Source organism: Triticum dicoccoides, chromosome 1A, assembly GCF_002162155.2.
Source record: "Triticum dicoccoides isolate Atlit2015 ecotype Zavitan chromosome 1A, WEW_v2.0, whole genome shotgun sequence".
Classification (NCBI taxonomy): Eukaryota; Viridiplantae; Streptophyta; class Magnoliopsida; order Poales; family Poaceae; genus Triticum; species Triticum dicoccoides.
In genome coordinates this window covers 42070929-42085227 of record NC_041380.1, presented here as the reverse complement: position 1 = coordinate 42085227, position 14299 = coordinate 42070929, and positions in this window count along the sequence as shown.

The window sequence follows — 14299 nt, the reverse complement described above, 5'->3', positions numbered from 1 at the left end:
TCATCAAGTCTCCACCATCCTCCCACTCAACTCTTTCGAGAGAAACCTTTCCTCGAGAAAGGACCCGATTCAAGAAACAATCCATATTGCTTTCGGATCTGAATTAGGAGGTATACCCAACTGTTTTGGGTGTCCTATGAAGATGCATTTTATCCGCTTTGGGTTCGAGCTTAATCCTGAAACTTTTTCACATAAGCGTCGCAGCCCCAAACCTTTAAGAAACGACAACTTAGGTTTCTCTAAACCATAATTCATACGGTGTCATCTCAACGGAATTATGTGGTGCCCTATTTAAAGTGAATGTGGTTGTCTCTAATGCCTAACCCATGAACGATAGTGGTAATTCGATAAGAGACATCATGGCACGCACCATATCCAATAGGGTGCAACTATGATGTCCGGACACACCATCACACTATGGTGTTCCAGGCGGTATTAATTGTGAAACAATTTCCACAATGTCTTAATTGTGTGCCAAAACTCGTAACTCAGATATTCATCTCTATGATCGTATCATAGACATTTTATCCTCTTGTCACAATGATCTTCTACTTCACTCTGAAATTACTTGAACCATTCAATAATTCAGACTGGTGATTTATCAAGTAAATATACTCAACATCTACTCAAATCATCTGTGAAGTAAGAACATAACGATATTCACTGCATGCCTCAGCACTCATTGGACTGCACACATCAAAATGTGTTGCTTCCAACAAGTTGCTATCTTGTTCCATTTTACTGAAAACGAGGCTTTTCAGTCATCTTGCCCATGTGGTATGATTTGCATATCTCAAGTGATTCAAAATCAAGTGAGTTAAAACGGTCCATTTGCATGGAGTTTCTTCATGCATATATACCAATAGACATGGTTCGCATGTCTCAAACCTTTCAAAACGAGTGAGTCCAAAGATCCATCAACATGGAGCTTCTTCATGCGTTTTATACCATTATGACTTACATGGTAGTGCCACAAGTAAGTGGTACTATTATTACTATCTTATATCTTTTGGCATGAAAATGTGTATCACTACGATCGAGATTCAATAAACCATTCCTTTAGGTGCAAGACCATTGAAGGTATTATTCAAAAATAGAGTAACCATTATTCTCCTTAAATGAATAACCGTATTGCGATAGACATAATCCAATCATGTCTATGCTCAACGCAAACACCAATCTCGGTGGTAGAGGGAGCGTGCGATGCTTGATCATATCAACCTTGGAAACACTTCCAACATATATCGTCAGCTCACCTTTAGCTAGTCTCCGTTTATTCCGTAGCTTTTATTTCGAGTTACTAACACTTAGCAACCGAACCGGTATCCAATACCCTGGTGCTACTAGGAGTACTAGTAAAGTACACATTAACATAATGTATATCCAATATACTTCTATCGACTTTGCCAGCCTTCTCATCTACCAAGTATCTAGGGTAATTCTGCTCCAGTGGCTGTTCCCCTTATTACAGAAGCACTTAGTCTCGGGTTTGGGTTCTCATCCGGGACTCCGGACCATTCCGGAACTCCTCGTGACGTCCGGGATCTCATCCGGGACTCCGAACAACATTCGGTAACCACATACAAGCTTCCTTTATAACCCTAGCGTCATCGAACCTTAAGTGTGTAGACCCTACGGGTTCGGGAGACATGCAGACATGACCGAGACGTTCTCCGGTCAATAACCAACAGCGGGATCTGGATACCCATGTTGGCTCCCACATGTTCCACGATGATCTCATCGGATGAACCACGATGTCAAGGACTCAATCGATCCCGTATACAATTCCCTTTGTCTAGCGGTATTTTACTTGCCCGAGATTCGATCGTCGGTATACCGATACCTTGTTCAATCTCGTTACCGGCAAGTCACTTTACTCATTCCGTAACACATCATCCCGTGATCAACTCCTTGGTCACATTGCGCATATGATGATGTCCTACCGAGTGGGCCCAGAGATACCTCTCCGTTTACACGGAGTGACAAATCCCAGTCTCGATCCGCATAAAACAATAGATACTTTCGGAGATACCTGTAGTGCACCTTTATAGTCACCCAGTTACGTTGTGACGTTTGATACACCCAAAGCACTCCTACGGTATCCAGGAGTTACACGATCTCATGGTCGAAGGAAGAGATACTTGACATTGGTAAAGCTCTAGCAAATGAACTACACGATCTTTTGTGCTAGTCTTAGGATTGGGTCTTGTCCATCACATCATTCTCCTAATGATGTGATCCCGTTATCAACGACATCCAATGTCCATAGCCAGGAAACCATGACTATCTGTTGATCACAACGAGCTAGTCAACTAGAGGCTCACTAGGGACATATTGTGGTCTATGTATTCACACGTGTATTACGATTTCCGGATAATACAGTTATAGCATGAATAAAAGACAATTATCATGAACAAGGAAATATAATAATAATACTTTTATTATTGCCTCTAGGGCATATTTCCAACAGTCTCCCACTTGCACTAGAGTCAATAATCTAGTTCACATCGCCATGTGATTAACACTCACAGGTCACATCGCCATGTGACTAATACCCAAGAGTTTACTAGAGTCAGTAGTCTAGTTCACATCCCTATGTGATTAACACTCAATGAGTTTTATGTTTGATCATGTTGCTTGTGAGAGAGGTTTTAGTCAACGGGTCTGAACCTTTCAGATCTGTGTGCGCTTTACAAATCTCTATGTCATCTCCTAGATGCAACTACCACGCTCTATTTGGAGCTATTCCAAACAACTGTTCTACTTGGAGCTATTCTAAATTATTGCTCCATTATATGTATCCGGTCTCTCTACTCAGAGCTATCCGGATAAGTGTCAAGCTTGCATCGTAGTAACCTTTACGACGAACTCTTTTACCACCTCCATAATCGAGAAAATTCCTTAGTCCACTAGTTACTAAGGATAACTTTGACCGCTGTCCTGTGAGCCATTCTTGGATCACTCTTGTACCCCTTGACTGACTCATGGCAAGGCACACTTCAGGTGCGGTACACAGCATAGCATACTGCAGAGCCTACGTCTTAAGCATAGGGGATGACCTTCGTCCTTTCTCTCTATTCTGCCGTGGTCGAGCTTTAAGTCTTAACTTCGTACCTTACAACTCAGGCAAGAACTCCTTCTTTGACTGGTCCATCTTGAACACCTTCAAGATCATGTCAAGGTATGTGCTCATTTGAAAGTATTATTAAGCATTTTGATCTATCCTTATAGATCTTGATGCTCAATGTTCAAGTAGCTTAATCCAGGCTTTCCATTGAAAAACACTTTCAAAATAACCCTATATGCTTTCCAGAAATTCTACGTCATTTCTGATCAACAACATATACTCATCAGAAATTCTATAGTGCTCCCACTCACTTCTTTGGAAATACAAGTTTCTCATAAACTTTGTACAAACCCAAAAATTTTGATCATCATCAAAGCATACATTCCAACTCCGAGATGCTCACTCCAGTCCTTAGAAGGATTGCTGGAGCTTTGCATACTTATTAGCATCTTTCGGGATTGACAAAACCTTCCGGTTGTATCACATACAACCTTTCCTCATTAAAATCGTCGAGGAAACAATGTTTTGACATCCTATCTGCAAGATTTCATAAATAATGCAGTAATCGCTAATATAATTCCAACAGACTCTTAGCATCGCTACGAGTGAGAAAATCTCATCGTAGTCAACTCCTTGAACTTGTCGGAAAACATCTTAACGACAAGTCGAGCTTTCTTAATGGTGACATTTACCATCATTGTCCGTCTTCCTTTTGAAATCCATCTGTACTCATTAGCCTTACGACCATCGAGCTGTTCTGCCAAAGTCTACACTTTGTTTTCATACATGGATCCTCTCTCGGATTTTATGGCCTCAAGCCATTTATCGGAATCCGGGCCCACCATCGCTTCTCCATAGCTCGTAGGTTCATTGTTGTCTAGCAACATGACCTTCAAGACAGGATTACGTACCACTCTGAAGTAGTACGCATCCTTGTCATCCTACGAGGTTTGGGAGTGACTTGATCCGAAGTTTCATGATCAATATCATAAGCTTCCACTTCAATTGGTGTAGGTGCCACAGGAACAACTCCATGTGCCCTGTCACACACTAGTTGAAGAGACGGTTCAATAACCTCATCAAGTCTCCACCATCCTCCCACTCAATTCTTTCGAGAGAAACTTTTCCTCGAGAAAGGACCTGATTCTAGAAACAATCCATATTGCTTTCGGATCTGAATTAGGAGGTATACCCAACTGTTTTGGGTTTCCTATGAAGATGCATTTTATCCGCTTTGGGTTCGAGCTTATCAACCTGAAACTTTTTCATATAAGCGTCGCAGCCCCAAACTTTTAAGAAACGACAACTTAGGTTTCTCTAAACCATAATTCATACGGTGTCATCTCATCGGAATTACGTGGTGCCCTATCTAAAGTGAATGTGGTTGTCTCTAATGCCTAACCCATGAACGATAGTGGTAATTCGATAAGAGACATCATGGTACGCACCATATCCAATAGGGTGCAACTATGATGTTCGGACACACCATCACATTATGGTGTTCCAGGCGGTATTAATTGCGAAACAATTTCCACAATGTCTTAATTGTGTGCCAAAACTCGTAACTCAGATATTCATCTCTATGATCATATCATAGACATTTTATCCTCTTGTCACAATGATCTGCTACTTCACTCTGAAATTACTTGAACCATTCAATAATTCAGACTTGTGTTTCATCAAGTAAATATACTCAACATTTACTCGAATCATCTGTGAAGTAAGAACATAATGATATTCACTGCATGCCTCAGCACTCATTCGACTGCACACATCAAAATGTGTTACTTCCAACAAGTTGCTATCTTGTTCCATCTTACTGAAAATGAGGCTTTTCAGTCATCTTGCCCATGTGGTATGATTTGCATATCTCAAGTGATTCAAAATCAAGTGAGTCCGAACGATCCATTTGCATAGAGTTTCTTCATGCATATACACCAATAGACATGGTTCGCATGTCTCAAACTTTTCAAAAACGAGTGAGTCCAAAGATCCATCAACATGGAGCTTCTTCATGCGTTTTATACCATTATGACTTACATGGCAGTGCCACAAGTAAGTGGTACTATCATTACTATCTTATATCTTTTGGCATGAAAATGTGTATCACTACGACCGAGATTCAATAAACCATTCCTTTAGGTGCAAGACCATTGAAGGTATTATTCAAAAATAGAGTAACCATTATTCTCCTTAAATGAATAACCGTATTGCGATAGACATAATCCAATCATGTCTATGCTCAACGCAAACACCAATCTCGGTGGTAGAGGGAGCGTGCGATGCTTGATCATATCAACCTTGGAAACACTTCCAACATATATCGTCAGCTCACCTTTAGCTAGTCTCCGTTTATTCTATAGCTTTTATTTCGAGTTACTAACACTTAGCAACCGAACCGGTATCCAATACCCTGGTGCTACTAGGAGTACTAGTAAAGTACACATTAACATAATGTATATCCAATATACTTCTATCGACCTTGCCAGCCTTCTCATCTACCAAGTATCTAGGGTAATGCTGCTCCAGTGGTTGTTCCCCTTATTACAGAAGCACTTAGTCTCGGGTTTGGGTTCAACCTTGGGTTTCTTCACTAGAGAAGCAGCTGAATTGCTGTTTCATGAAGTATCCCTTTGTTCCCTTGCCCTTCTTGAAACTAGTGGTTTCACCAACCATCAACAATTGATGCTCCTTCTTGATTTCTACTTTCGCGGTGTCAAACATCATGAATATTTCAAGGATCATCATATCTATCCCTGATATGTTATAGTTAATCACGAAGCTCTAGCAGCTTGGTGGCAATGACTTTGGGGAAACATCACTATCTCATCTGGAGGATCAACTCCCACTCGATTCAAGTGATTGTTGTGCTCAGACAATCTGAGCACAAGCTCAACGATTGAGCTTTTCTCCCTTAGTTTGCAGGCTAAGAAAATCGTCGGAGGTCTTATACCTCTTGACGTGGGCACGAGCCTGAAATCCCAATTTCAGCCCTCGAAACATCTCATATGTTCCGCGACGTTTCTAAAACGTCTTTGGTGCCTCTACTTAAACCATTTAATTGAACTATCACGTAGTTATCAAAACGTGTATGTCCGATGTTCGCAACATCGACAAACGACGTTGGGGTTCAGCACACTGAGCGGTGCATTAAGGACATAAGCTTTCTACTGATCGCATAATCGCTACTATCAACTTTCAACTATATTTTCTCTAGGAACATATCTAAACAGTGGAACTAAAGCGCGAGCTTACGACATAATTTGCAAAAGGTCTTTTGACTATGTTCAGGATAATTAAGTTCATCTTATGAACTCCCACTTAGATAGACATCCCTCTGGTCATCTAAGTGATCACATGATCCGAGTCAACTAGGCCGTGTCCGATCATCACGTGAGACGGACTAGTCATCATCGGTGAACATCTTCATGTTGATCGTATCTACCATACGACTCATGCTCGACCTTTCGGTCTCCGTGTTTCGAGGCCATGTCTGCACATGCTAGGCTCGTCAAGTTAACCCTAAGTGTTTTCGTTGTGTAAAACTGTCTTACACCCGTTGTATGTGAACGTAAGAATCCATCACACCCGATCATCACGTGGTGCTTAGAAGCGACGAACTGTAGCAACGGTGCACAGTTAGGGGAGAACACTTCTTGAAATTTTGTAAGGGATCATCTTATTCACTACCGTCGTCCTAAGCAAACAAGATGCATAAACATGATAAACATCACATGCAATCAAATAGTGACATGATATGGCCAATATCATTTTTCTCCTTTTGATCTTCATCTTCGGGGCTCCATGATCATCATCGTCACCGGCACGATACCATGATCTCCATCATCATGATCTCCATCATCATGTCTTCATGAAGTTGTCACGCCAACGACTACTTCTACTTCTATGACTAACGCGTTTAGCAATAAAGTAAAGTAGTTTACATGGCGTTCTTCAATGACACGCAGGTCATACAATAAATAAAGACAACTCCTATGGCTCCTGCCGGTTGTCATACTCATCGACATGCAAGTCGTGAATCCTATTACAAGAACATGATCAATCTCATACATCACATATCATTCATCACATTCTTCTTGGCCATATCACATCACATAGCATACCCTGCAAAAACAAGTTAGACGTCCTCTAATTGTTGTTGCATGTTTTACGTGGCTGCTATGGGTTTCTAGCAAGAACGTTTCTTACCTACGCAAGACCACAACGTGATATGCCAATTGCTATTTACCCTTCATAAGGACCCTTTTAATCGAATCCGTTCCGACTAAAGTGGGAGAGACTGGCACCCGCTAGCCACCTTATGCACCAAGTGCATGTCAATCGGTGGAACCTGTCTCACGTAAGAGTACGTGTAAGGTCGGTCCGGGCCGCTTCATCCCACAATACCGTCGAAACAAGATTGGACTAGTAACGGTAAGCATATTGAACAACATCAACGCCCACAACTACTTTGTGTTCTACTCGTGCAAAGAATCTACGCAATAGACCTAGCTCATGATGCCACTGTTGGGGAACGTAGCAGAAATTCAAAATTTTCCTACGTGTCACCAAGATCTATCTATGGAGAGACCAGCAACGAGTAGAAAGAGAGTGCATCTACATACCCTTGTAGATCGCTAAGCGGAAGCGTTCAAGTGAACGGGGTTGATGGAGTCGTACTCGTCGTGATTCAAATCACCGATGATCCTAGTGCCGAACGGACGGCACCTCCGCGTTCAACACACGTACAGCCCGGTGACGTCTCCCACGCCTTGATCCAGCAAGGAGAGAGGGAGAGGTTGAGGAAGACTCCATCCAACAGCAGCACAACGGCGTGGTGGTGGTGGTGGAGGAGCGTGGCAATCCAGCAGGGCTTCGCCAAGCACCATGGAAAAGGAGGAGTAGGGAGAGAGGTAGGGCTGTGCCAGAACTTCGTGTATAGCTCCCATGCGCCTCCCCACTATATATAGGGGTGGAGGGGCTGGTTTCTTGCCCTCCAAGTCCATTGGGGCGTTGGCCAAGGTGGGAGGAAAGAAATCTCATTATTTCCTTCCCCACCGATTGTTATCCCCCCCCCCCCTTTTTAGGGATCTTGATCTTATCCCTTCGGGATATGATCTTATTCCTTCTAAGGGGGGATCTTGGTGCGCCTTGACCAGGGGTGTGGGGCCTTGCCCCCACTACCCACGTCCATGTGGGTCCCCCCATGCAGGTGGGCCCCACTCCGGAACCTTCTAGAACCTTCCCGGTACAATACCGGAAAATCCCGAACATTTTCCGGTGGCCAAAATAGGACTTCCCATATATAAATCTTTACCTCCGGACCATTCCGGAACTCCTCGTGACGTCCGGGATCTCATCCGGGACTCCGAACAACATTCGGTAACCACATACAAACTTCCTTTATAACCCTAGCGTCATCGAACCTTAAGTGTGTAGACCCTACGGGTTCGGGAGACATGTAGACATGACCGAGACGTTCTCCGGTCAATAACCAACAGCGGGATCTGGATACCCATGATGGCTCCCACATGTTCCACGATGATCTCATCGGATGAACCACGATGTCAAGGACTTAATCAATCCCGTATTCAATTCCCTTTGTCTATCGGTATGTTACTTGCCCGAGATTCGATCGTCGGTATCCAATACCTTGTTCAATCTCGTTACCGGCAAGTCACTTTACTCGTTCCGTAACACATCATCCCATGATCAACTCCTTGGTCACATTGCGCATATGATGATGTCCTACCGAGTGGGCCCAGAGATACCTCTCCGTTTACACGGAGTGACAAATCCCAGACTCGATCCGCATAAAACAATAGATACTTTCGGAGATACCTGTAGTGCACCTTTATAGTCACCCAGTTACGTTGTGACGTTTGATACACCCAAAGCACTCCTACGGTATCCAGGAGTTACACGCTCTCATGGTCGAAGGAAGAGATACTTGACATTGGCAAAGCTCTAGCAAATGAACTACACGATCTTTTGTGCTAGTCTTAGGATTGGGTCTTGTCCATCACATCATTCTCCTAATGATGTGATCCCGTTATCAACGACATCCAATGTCCATAGCCAGGAAACCATGACTATCTATTGATCACAACGAGCTAGTCAACTAGAGGCTCACTAGGGACATATTGTGGTCTATGTATTCACACGTGTATTACGATTTCCGGATAATACAGTTATAGCATGAATAAAAGACAATTATCATGAACAAGGAAATATAATAATAATACTTTTATTATTGCCTCTAGGGCATATTTCCAACAACTACATCGGCCATGCTTTGACATATTCTTAGGGCAATAGATAAGTATCGGCCATTACCATGAGGTTCATGTAGAATTCACCCACCAAAGTATGTATAGCTGAAATAAACAAATAAAATAGCAATAAAATATTTCGGCCCCTTTATATTAGCAACCAAAATGTAACTAACCAAATGTATAGTGATTTGGTAATACCCTGTCATGATATAGAAAATTATGTTGTATCCATGGAGGGTAATTGATCATACCTATGGATGAATGGTATGGTTGAAGAATATGGATGATGTGCTAACCGAAGATTTTGATATTGTGATGCGCACCTTCGGCTTAATTGTTTGTTGCTTTCATTCTTCTTTTTCTTCACTTTTGTAACAGTTGTTGCAATAGAAGGTTGCACATCATTTTTATTTTGACTGCTCCTCTTGGGAACCCATGCCGTGCTCCTTTTTTCAAGTTCTTGTGCACTAAGTTTTTGTAATTTCTTCTTTTGCCAATACGATAAGCCGAGCGGGCATCTCGGCTGTGATTCTGTTTTGACCAATGGCAATTCCTTTTTGGCCTTGTGCACCCTCAACTTTTTTTCTTTAGATTTGGCACTCTGATTTTTTATCAATTGGTTGCTTCATTTCTTTGCCTTTTGTAGCCAATGTCAACACTTTAATTGGCTCTTTTTCATTTGAGATCAAATCTGGAGTTACACTCTTACGACCATCTCTTTTAACACGATAAACTTGGTTGACCACCTCTTTCTTCTTCCTTGAGCTCTGGACCGATTCTTTATGATTGAAACGGTCTTTAACATGTGATTGTTCAAATGTTGATCTTCTCGGAGCTGCATAATATTGGTGAGATGGTTTAAAATAAGATGGAGAATGTGCCCTTGTATCGTACCTGTCCCGTGATGGATATGAATCTACATGAGTATAGGGAGGCATCCACGACATTGGCATTGGCGGCCCAAAATAATGATATGAATATGTTGCATTGAAATTGATACGACCAGTTTCGCATATAGTCGGACCAACGACAATGACGATGTACAAGCTACCCACCAGGATCAAGTTATCATTGCTCCATTAGTTACTGTTAATGATGTATATGTGCCAAACTATACTAGCGTTGATAAACAGTACACGGAAAAGATTGCAAAATTAGTTGAAGTTACATGCATGCATACTATGGTATTGGCGGAGACGCACTCGCTTAAGAAAGAGGAAAATAAGATGTTGGACGTGCATGCATTACGTGGGGAGAGATACATGTGTGTACATGAAAAGAAGGATTACACTAGCACATTTGATCAAGGTGTGCATCAATCTGGTTATTTCTTTTGGTTGCTACATCCGAAACATGTCCAAGTTATACACGTCCAGGAGATTTGTTTCCTTGAGATTAATCACGGAATCATAAGCTGCTATTATTTCTCACGATTAAGGCCGCCGGAGCTAGAGGTGCAGGTCAGCAGGTTTAAATGGTGAAGATTATTTTCCTTGTGCGATCAGGGATGGGGTCCACCAGACCCGCAGCTCAAGTATGGCATGGAGATGGCGCACCTAATTTTATGTGTATACAGTATGAGTCGGTTTGTTAGTTTTAGCAATAAAAAGAAACTGCCGAGATGTAAAAGGCAATTACGTTTATATTTTAGGAGAGTCCGGATTTTATTTGAGTTAGAGATAGAAGGTCGGTTTGTTTTTCAAGGCAAGTTAGATGGTCGGCTATTATATAAAGCCATGATGCGTTCAATGTAAGGGAGGTTATTTTTATATGAAATAGACACGATGTGTTTTTCAGGGTAGACACCCGTATCAAGTTTTGGAGGAATCTTTAGAAAACCTCTGTGTTGCGATTTCTTTGTAGAAATTGTTTTTGCGCGTGAGTATCATCGTCGAGATTGATTTTCTCGTGCTGGGCCGTAAGGTTCAAACCCTCTATTTCGTGCATATCGTGTGCGCGGGTGAGAGGCTACTGCTGCTCAAGGTGGAGTGTCGTGAAAGGTCGGGCCGCAACAACGGATCGGACCTCACATTGAGTTTCGGTCTACATTAGAAATTCTTACTTTGCCAATATCAATCCTCATATTTGCGCCTTGGGGGTGATCTTGGTTTCTTTGCATGATTTGGCCGATAAGTATTCTTCTCTTCACTCTTCTTTTGATATTTATCCAATAGTTCAGCGAAGGAGATTTTTGATCTCTTACACTTGCGCTTATTTCGGTCATTGTTTTCTTTTGGTTTGCTTTCGTCGATCATTGGATTTGCTTGCTGCCCCCCAGTCCTTGGCGTCTCCATTGTAGCTTCGATGGAACTCTCGTCCTCAAGATTATGTTCATTATGCTCTTCAACAACTTTTTTACTTGAAAGCTTGGTCTCATCACCTGCAGTTTTTACCTTCTCTTTAAGTTGATCGGCTTGAAGCAGTCAATGCAAAAACTTTCTGCCATCGGGACCAATCAGAATAGACTGGTCATCTCTTGGTGTCTCAACCAATTTCAATCGTCCTTTATCAATGGCCGATTTAATTATTTGACGAAACATGTCGCAATCCTCAAAATTATGCTTGGACGAATCATGCAACTTACAATACATTCGTCCCTGGACAGATGGCTCAACATGGTGATCAAGAATTCTAATATAATTATTTCTCAACAACAAATCAAAGATTTGATCACACATATTGGAATTGAAGGTAATTTTTTATTTTCTAGCCAATCTTCTTGTGAGAACGGCTTTGGAGTTAAGCAAACGAACGGTTCAGATTTTGCATCACCCCATTCGGCTATGCATTGTGTTTCCCACTCTATCTCCGATGTCTTTCGATAAGATATTATATTAGCATCGGTTTTTTCAATAGAATTTAACCTTGGCTTTAAATTTCTGAAACGAAGATATTTAGAACATACATGTCTCAGTTGAGACCAAGTGCAAGCTAAGTACGAAATAAGCAAAGCTACCCAACTAGATATGAACATTATATAAAGCAATGGGGAAAGCTTTGGCTGTAACAATAAGTCATTATCGGTCTTTATAAATGGCGCAATGGGTTGACCGATATGTTCCATAACAATTTTATTGCTAACAAGTAAATTACCCTTCTTCATTGGTCTTTCAAAATTACTTAAGAAGATTTTTCTGATGGATGCATTAACAATAAAGTTTTGACCAAATCTGAAAATAGGTAAATTACTTGTTGAACATACCTCTTCAAATATGTTGGGAGAGCATGATAGTGGTGTGGCTTGAACAATATCTTGCTTCATCTTTGGGTGGCTCCCCAACGCCTCTTCATCATATTTTTCTTTATTCCGTGAATCATTACCTTGAAGATCCTTATCAGCCGAACTTTGTTTGGCCACTTGCTCTTGTCCTTGAGGCTTGTCAATTTCTACGGCACGGAACTCATAGGGCAAGAAGTAGGTTCCATTAACTTCAGAAAAATCAAGCACGGTTGTTTTGCTATGCTTGCCATGCCCTTTCTGAATAATGCTTGCCTCTTTGGATTTGATGGATTCAGAATATATACTACTTGATTTGGCTTTTTCAACCGAAGCAGTTTCAAGTTCCGAATCATCCTTCTTTTATCTGAGCCAATTCGTTTTCTATTTGTTTCTGTCGGCGAGCGGCAAAGTTGGTTTTAAGCTTTTTCTCAATTTCAGCCCACTCCGGATACAATTGCCCCCCAATGCTTTTAGATTCTTTCGGCAATGACACATGGTTGTTGCCGAAATTTTGCAATAGTGGGGGTGTATAATATGATGTAGTACTAGGTGAAGGCATATGCATTGTTGTAAAACCATATTTTTGCTCGCCAATTTTATCAATTGGCAAAGATTCATCTTCTTGCAAAACTCTAGCTTTTATTGCGGCATAATCAGGAAATAGCCCCTTTTCATGGTGTTCAAGGCAAAGAGCACTAATCCTCTTATTTTGGGCTAAACTCTTCAATGCAGCCACCACTACCTCATCTTCTACAATATTGGGCACAGCCGCTCCTGTAAAATTTACATTCATTCGGCTATGACCAGGAAGGTCGGAAGTCGAATTATGAACATCTACAGTTGTGTATGGTGCTTAAAAATTATTATCATGAGGTGTAGCATATGACGGTTGGGCATAACTGACCGAATAGCTAGTAGTAGCATGGCCAATTCTCTCGTTCATCGGCATGGTTGGATTAGTATATTGCACATTACTTGCCGATGAATAAAAGGGTGAAACACTTTCTTGCATGGCATTGGAAATCCTAACATGAGGTGTTTCAAATTTATTAACCAAACTCACCATGTTGTTCATCGGCATAACAATTTGTGGGGTTGCCGATGCATGAGAGTTGGGATACATATGATGCATGTTACTAGTATCATAAAAAGTTAAAGCATGTAAATTACTTTGAATCGGCCTATGCACGTAATTAGATGCATGATTGAACAAACTAGGGCTGGCCGATAGAGTATACTCATTGAACAATCTAGTAACACCATATGAATTATTTGCATCTACAGTAGGGAATTGGGTATTCATATTACCTTTGTAGATTGCAAACCCTAGATGACGATCTCTTCGTAGCAAGAACGGGCTGGAGACCGTTCAAAGCTTCGCTCCCCAGCGGAGTCGCCAAAAAGTGTGTTCGCACACGAACACGTCACCGTGCACCTCCAACGCCGAGGGTGATGCACCGCAGCTCGCGTCGAAGGAGACCCGTCCGGAAGCGCGGTACGCAAGACAATCCGGCGGGTGCTTTTGAGGACTCGAAACCCCACACGCCCGGGAGGGACCCCGTCAGGGCGCGCGGCGGCTATGGGCCGCCCTAGGTCGACCTGATCGCCCCTAGGGCCTCGAAGTTCGCCGCCCTGCAACAAGAAGAACAAACGAAGAACGAGGAAGAAGAAGAAATAGGGTTAGGGAGAAAAGATAAAAGATAAAAAGTGGTAGATGATTTGATCGATTGTGTGTTG